General features: G+C 57.1%; 1 pseudogene across 1 annotated transcript; it reads right to left on the bottom strand.

Moving 5' to 3' along the window:
• Positions 1-3816: 3816 nt before the first annotated feature.
• Positions 3817-5595, bottom strand: LOC309452246 (olfactory receptor 14C36-like; annotated as a pseudogene). Its single transcript has 2 exons — positions 4786-5595; positions 3817-3921 (listed from the first exon to the last, which is right to left on the bottom strand). The product of its transcript is annotated as an olfactory receptor 14C36-like (transcript).
• Positions 5596-7755: the final 2160 nt, after the last annotated feature.

Below are 7755 nucleotides of genomic sequence, written 5' to 3'. Positions count from 1 at the left end.
CACGAGCTGCATCTATAAAACCCTGGAGTGCATCAGCACGGCACCAGCCCAACAGAGTGTTGAGACCCTAATTGTCCCCCTGGCTGACAAGTGCCCTGGGGAGGTGGTGTCGACGCTGCTGACAATCGCACCACCAGGAGACAGGTACCGGCCCCAAAAGCCATGAGGGCTTGTTCCCTGTGGGGAAAGGGGCCCGGAGACACCCTGGCTGCCAGCACCAAGGAATCCTGCAGGACACCCCCGAGGAGCAGGACCCTCCATCCCACCACGCTTTCCAGCGCTGGGGTCAGCCAGGCCCGCAGCAGCCACAGCTGAGCAAGCCAGCCCAGAGCCCCCTCACTGCGCTCCTGCCAGCCCCACGGGAGCACCAGCTCAGCCTCTGCTGCTGCCCAGGGCATCCCAGGCGTCCTGCAGCGCGGAGCCCAGACACGCTGCTGTGGCCCAGGCTGCCCTGCTGACAGAGCGCTCTCTTGCAGCACTGCCCTGGCACTGTGGGAGGTGATGTTCTCCGTGCCCCAGACCCTGCAGAACGTGTTGAAGGAGCTGCACATCCAACTCCAGGACCGGCACTATAGGGTCCTGTATACACACCGGGAGGACACCGCCATCCTTCGCTTGGCTGTGAGTTACTGGAAGAAGCTCCTGGTGCCCCAGGAGCTGCACGGTGCCAGAAGCCCCAGCAGCTCTGCCGGTCACTCACTGCTGGCTTGCTTTCAGATACTGGCCAGCAGTGATCTGCAAGAGGAGGAGTTTGCTCCAATGTACCTAGTTATGAGGTTTCTGAGGCAACGAAGGCCAACGGTGCTCTCCCTGTTGCTCAGGGGCATGATGACGCTGTCACAGAGAGACGAGATGGTGAGTAGGGTGTCGCCAAGGGCAGCCATGGTGGCAGCCAAGGGCCGGGGCAGTGGGTTCGGGCTTGGCCTTGGCTGGCAGTCAGGCGCTGGGGTGCCTGCTCCAAAGGCCCTCCCTGCCATGGTGGGGCCTGGGGGCTGCCTGGGGAGCTCTCCACACATGGACCTCGTCCCAAAAGGGCAACTCTCTTCTTCATACAGGCCAGAAAGATGAAGGTCATGCTGCCAGACCTGATGTGGGTCCTGCAGTATGGCAATAAGGCCATCAGGATGAAGGCTCTGGTGGTCTTCAGAAACGTGATGGCTCAGCTGGAGAGGGAGGAGGCCAGTCCCATCGCTGTGCTGCTGGCAGAATTTCTCCTGCCCTTCTTTGATGACGTAAGGCTGATGTATAAGACTGATGTATAAGCCTGAGCCCCGCGGGTGGGCACTGGACAATGACAGCTGCCCTTCTGCCCAGCCACTCAAAGCAGGGGCTTCACTCCTTTCTCCCTGGGGCTCTTGTGGGATGGTTTCTGCATTCTGCAGCCCAGCCCAGCTTCTCCCTGCCAGCTGCTCCCACAGCTCCTCCCCACCATGGCTGCTGAGGCTGCTGGGGGATGCGGGGATGGCGTTTTGAGGCACAGGCACTGCCTGAGCAAGTCCCTTGAGTGGCCCTTCACGCACCCAGGGCCGCAGATCTGGCCACAACTGCAGTGTGCACAATGCCGCCCTGGAGCATCTCCCCTCCCATCAGCCATGCAGGAGCTTCTGCTCCCCGTGGGCAGAGAGCTGCTGGTGCTCAGGTCCTACTGTGCTGCTCCCTCCCAGGAGCTGAGCCAGCTGAGAGAGAGCTCCATCAGCTTCTTCAGAGACCTGATGAAGATGGTGGTGCAGAACGACAAGAGGGAGATGAAGAACACAGTGCGACTTGGCCTGCTCCCTCTCTTCTTCCGCATGAGTGACCAAGTGCTGAGTGTGGCCAAGGTACAGATTTCAAAGCCGAGCAGTGATGCAGGGAAGAGACCCCTGGGCGTTTGGGCCAGGGCATGTCCCCAGTCCCTAAGGGCAGAATCACCCCAGGAACAAAGCCCAGAGCAGGGGGACACCAGGTCTCCTGCCCCAGAACATGGTGTCATCTCCCAGCTTCTGCTGTTCCGTAGGTTGCCAGGGAAGCCCTCCTTGGTGCCGCAGAACTGCTCAGGTGGAAACAGCTCAAACACCTGGTGCAGACAGAGCAGACATGGCGGATTGGAGAGAGCTTGGTGAGGACAACCCCCAAGGCCCAGGGCCCAGGCTGGACAGGGCTGCCCCACATGTCTGTGCTGTGGGCTCTGCAGATGTGCCTCGCCTGTCCTGCTGCAGCCCCGAGCTGCATCCTTGTTCCCTGTCGTCAAGAACAGAGCCCCCAGGGGCTCTTCCCTCTGCCCCGCAGCCAGCGGGAGGGAGGGCTCTCAGCACCCCTGGGACCCTCGGCCTGTGTCTCTCTCTCAGCCCCACAGGGCTCCTGGCTGGAACACGTGGATGGCCGGGGGGGAAGGGGAATGTGGGTTGTTGTGGGGAGGGACTGGTCCGGCCAGCTGGGGAGGGACAGTGACGTGCTCACACCCTTGTGCTCTCTCCAGCTGGAGCGGGACAGGAGCAGAGCTCAAGAGCTCTTGAGCCTGAGCCTGCCGTACCTGAGGGATGCTCAGGCCAGCTTGCGAGAGGCGGCCGTGAGGTTCATCGGTGAGTCACAGCCCTCGGGTCCCTCTTTCGGCAGCCTGGCCCCAGTCCCCACTGCTGCCCTGGCACAAGGAGCAGCCCTGTGGCTGCCAGAGCCCCGGCTGCCCCGGACAGGGCCTTGGCCTCCCCTCCCAGCCCTGCCCACGCAGGTGGCCGTGGTGGCCGCCTCGCTCGGTCCCAGCATCTCGGCTCCTGCTCTCCCCTGGGGTCAGCCCTGATGAGGGGAGGGAGCAGGGGCTGACGGAACTCTGTGCCCAGGGCTGGCTGTGCGGCACCTGAGGGACCCAAGCAAGGAGAGTCTGTCTGAGATCTGCAGCGGTGAGTAGGGAGCGTGGTCTGGAGGGGATGCCTGGGGGTCTCTGCAGCCATGGGAGCTCATCTGGGCTCTGCTTCTTTCTGTTGCAGCCCTTCAGCCCTTGGAGGAGGACAGCGAACCCTCCATCTGCTCCCTGGCAACTAAGACCATTGTCATCGTGTGCTCTTCATGGAAGCGGCCAAGATCTCGATGGACCCTGAGAGCCCTGTGCTGCTGGCGCTAAACCAGGTGGAGGAGCAGCTCCTCTTGAGGAAAATGGCTGGATTGTAATAAAGAGCCCTTCTTGAAGTTGGGTCGGATGTCTGCTTTTCCAAGGAACTCAGAACCTCTATGAGTGCTCTGGTACTTTTGAGAGCACAACCCAGGATCATGGGCAAGGGTGATGTAGCAGACAGGAACACTTGCAATGAGCCGTTCCAGCAGCTGAGATGAATATCACCAAGGCACTGTTCGTTCTTGGAGTCACACACAGAAATGTCAAGTTCTGTCTGCCATCCAAGTCTGAGCTGGCCTCGTGAACTCCTTCTGCACCCAGGGGTGTTCAGAGACGGAATCTTTCCCTGTTGCACATAGAGGCCGTACTCTTGGTTTCCCTCTGGCCTCCTGGTGCCACTTCCAAAAGACGGGAGGCACCTCAGCCCTGTGGTGTGTCACCTGCTCTGCACTCATCTGACATGTCCCACATCATGAGGAATGGACACGGGGACCTCAGTTCAAGGAAGCATAACCCAGTGCTGCATTCAGGCAGTTTCCCATAGGATGTTTCTCCCAACATGAAGTGACCTCAAGACACTGTCTGTCCCACAGGCCTTCATGGAACCTCCAGGAATAGCTGATGTTTTTTGTGCTCACTTGGGTACATCTCACCTCACATCCAGGATGTGCGCGCTCACATCTCATCTGTACAATGCAGACATGGAGTGCTGACCTAGTCATTCAGTGTCATTCCATGGAGGGAAGAACAATCTCTGTGAGCTGGGGAGAGAAGTCAGGGCTAGAAATGGTGGTTGAGAGGGGCCCGTCCATGATGATGCCCTGGGGCAGATTCTGTGGGGTGTCCAGTGAACAGGGGCACAGCCCAGCCCCTGCTCTGCTGGTCCTGCAGGTCTCTGGCAGGAGCCTGGCTGTGAGAGGACACTGCTGTGTGCCAGCCCTGCACACACACGCTGTTCAGCTGTACACTGGTGTTTGAATCTGTGGGACACTATCGTAAGCATATGCTTGAAGATATAACCCATCGTGTATTGCCCATAGGAGATCACCTTTCTATCTGGAAAGGCTGTTGTGAGGCCAGCTCTGTCACAGCAGTGCCCATTGTCTGTCTCTGCCTGTGCTCACAGGACTGACACACAGCAGGATGGTGACCAAGCTGCCAGAGCACTCAGGCCTTGCACCAACACAAGGGATGAGAAGGAGAGTGTGGGAGTGGAACCAGAACAGCTCTGGAAGAACAAGCGCTGGTGCTCCCTGGCAGGGCTGACATGGAAGAGCTGTTTTCCCCTCCACCCACGCACAGGAACTGTCTCTGCAGCTCCAAAAAGCCCTTGCAGGAAAGATATACCGAAAAACAAGTCGCTAAACAGCCCTTTATTCTGTTTAGAGACAAGGAGAGCACTGCTGCTCATTTAAGCAGCCAACAGTTATAAAAGAAAAGCCAACAGTGAATTAGAAAGGGGATGACAACATTATCACAATTAGAAAACCACCAAAACCACCAGAAAATCCAGTTGACAGGCTGGGCTTGTAATTAGCTACATTAAAACTCCTATATAGAAGAAGATGGGCAGTTTATTGCTTCAGAAAACACTAGGATATGAGTTTCCACAGAGCATCCTTGAGCTGCTGGTTCCTCATGCTGTAGATGAGGGGGTTCACTGCTGGAGGAACCACCGAGTACAGAACAGACACCACCAGGTCCAGCCATGGGGAGGAGATGGAGGAGGGCTTCAGGTTGGCAAACATGGCAGTGCTGAGGAACAGGGAGACCACGGCCAGGTGAGGGAGGCAGGTGGAAAAGGCTTTGTGCCGTCCCTGCTCAGAGGGGATCCTCAGCACGGCCCTCAAGATCTGCACATAGGACACCACAATGAACACAAAACACCCAAATCCTAAACAGACACTAACCACAATAAGCCCAAGTTCCCTGAGATAGGAGTGTGAGCAGGAGAGCTTGAGGATCTGGGGGATTTCACAGAAGAACTGGCCCAGGGCATTGCCCTTGCACAGGGGCAGTGAAAATGTATTGGCCGTGTGCAGCAGAGAATAGAGAAACCCAGTGGCCCAGGCAGCTGCTGCCATGTGGACACAAGCTCTGCTGCCCAGGAGGGTCCTGTAGTGCAGGGGTTTGCAGATGGCAACGTAGCGGTCGTAGGACATGATGGTGAGAAGACAATACTCTCCTGAAAAAAAAAAGACAAACAGAAAGACTTGGGCAACACATCCCAAAAAGGAGATGGTCCTAGTGTCCCAGAGGGAATTGGCCATGGATCTGGGGACAATGGTGGAGATGCAGCCCAGGTCGAGGAGGGCGAGGTTGAGCAGGAAGAAGTACATGGGGGTGTGCAGGTGCTGGTCCTAGGCTATGGTGGTGATGATGAGGCCATTGCCCAGGAGGGCAGCCAGGTAGATGCCCAGGAAGAGCCAGAAGTGCAAGAGCTGCAGCTCCCATGTGTCTGTGAACGGCAGGAGGAGGAACTGGGTGATGGAGCTGATGTTGGGCATTTGCTGCCTGTGGGCATGAGGACCTGTGCAAGGAGGAAAAGACAGTGGCATATCAGGGGAGACTTCTCTGAGGAAAATAAACATGCTGTTTCTCATGGAAAACCCCCTCCCTGATGGAGGGATGTTTCCGCTCATTCTGTTTCTACCAACTGAAGAAAAGAGTTCATCACAGTTTAAAATGGAGTTTGGGCATTTAGTTTCCATGAACACAGCTCTGGGGCAAGACCCTCTGAGCTGGTGTCAGAACAAAAACTAACCCACACTCCCACCCCAACCCCAGAGAGCAAGAGCACTAGGGACAGGTAGAGAAACAGGGAAGGACACTGCAGTGCTACCAGAAAATATAGCAAGGACAGAAAGGCAAATGGGCATGCTGTGGAACCTTCTCCTGACCCAGCTGTGCTGCTGCCACTCACATAATGACACTGTAGAGCAAGTACTTTTATCACCTTTTTTGTGTACCACGTTCCAGGACCCCTTCACCTGGAGGTCCAGCTGCTGAGGTGGAGACTTGTGACCTGGACCCCATGGCTTTGGGGCAGAGGGTCTGCTGGGGAGGAGAGGAGACCAGGGGTTGCACTGGGAAATGTGTCTGCACTGCAGGGGATTGCAGGGGGGTCCTGAATCCCCTCCCCAGCATTTCTGGTCCACCTCCTTCTCCCTGCCCATGTCTGTGCTGCCTGCAGCTGTGTCTCTGTCCCTGGGTCTGCTCCCTGTCAGTGTCACAGACCCTGTCCCACCCGCTGTGTGCTCAGCTCTGTCCTGCTCACACCTCCTGGCACTGCCCAGGGGCAGCTCTGTGTGTGCAGGGGCTCAGGAGCAGCTCAGACAAGTCCTAACGAGACCTGGGGTCTCAGTGTCTGCTCCAATGAGAGAAATAAATCCCCATCTCCACTGCACACCCAGACGAGCAAGAGTGGAGAACTGAAAGCACAGACTCCTTCCCTTGCAGCTGTTGCTGTCTCGATGTCGTTGGTCAGAAGGACCCTCTGCCATGTGTGTGGGGGGATCTGGAGCTCTGAGCAGCCCTGACCCACACAGCCCCCTTCAACCCCACAAGCTCCCTGCCTGCCCTGCCGGGGGTCGCTCCTTCCACCCACAGCTGCTGCCGTGGGATCTCCCGGGCAGGCTGAGCGCTGACCCTGGCAGGCGGCAGAGTCCCTGCCCGGCACAGCCCTGGGGTGCAGGGACCCTGCTCTGCAGGACAGTCCTGGGCACCCCTGGGTGCTCCCCCTGCAATCACCCTCAGCAGAAGCTGCCATCTTGCCCTGTTCCTCTGACAGTGCAGCAGCGAAGCGCTGGTCTGGACCATGTTCTTGTCCTCTACATGAGAAAAACTGTGAGAGAGACCTGACAGACCCTGTAAATTGTGGGATGTATCATCTTTAGGAGATCCCCCAAGAAATGCAGCTGCATTGTCCTACAGCCAGAGACTTACCGTGTTAGAACTGTGAAGATTTGTCTCTCAGTGAGCCCTCAGCAACCAACCCCCCACATTGCCTTTCCCCTCTCTATGCCTGGCTCCTGTGCCCTCGGTGCTGCAGGCAGAGCCCTCAGCCCTGCTGCGCTTTGCAGAGGAGCTGCTCCTGGGCAGAGCTGTCTCTCTGCAGCGCTGCCGCTGCCATGAGCTCCCTGTGTCCCAGGAGCCCAGCCCAGCTCAGCAGCACAGGAGCAGCCCACGATATCCCTTTCTCTGTCCCCTCTGGACTCCTCCAGGTGTCCCTGGGGCTCTAGGAGCACATCCTTTCAAACAACCTCAATTAATCAGTGATGTTGATTTTCTCTCCTCTTCAGAGACACATCATTGTCGTCTTTGTATTAAACAATGAATTACTATGAGAATCAACTTTTCTTGTCCCATCATTAGACAGGACACCAGGAAGATTACAGCAAAGGATCTAATTCCTCCAAGCTGAAGGAGGAATATCTTCAGTTGAATGAGTTCATGCATTTTATCCTGGTTTTATACTCCTAGGTCTAGAGAGACATTCATCAATCTTTGGCCATGTCATGTCTGTGCTCTGCAGCAAAGCCTTTGCACACATGGGCTCTTGGACACTTGGTACCAGGTTTCTTGTGGCAGGTCAGAGCTGGGCTGGTGCCACAGCTGGGGTGGTTCAGCCCAGATGTGAGGAAATGTCCTCAGCCAGGGACCTGACT

This window comes from Streptopelia decaocto (genome assembly GCF_964273445.1).
Source record: "Streptopelia decaocto genome assembly, contig: HAP1_SCAFFOLD_178, whole genome shotgun sequence".
NCBI classification, from domain to species: Eukaryota; Metazoa; Chordata; class Aves; order Columbiformes; family Columbidae; genus Streptopelia; species Streptopelia decaocto.
Note: the sequence above shows the minus strand (reverse complement) of the source record. Positions and strands in the feature narration are given on the sequence as shown.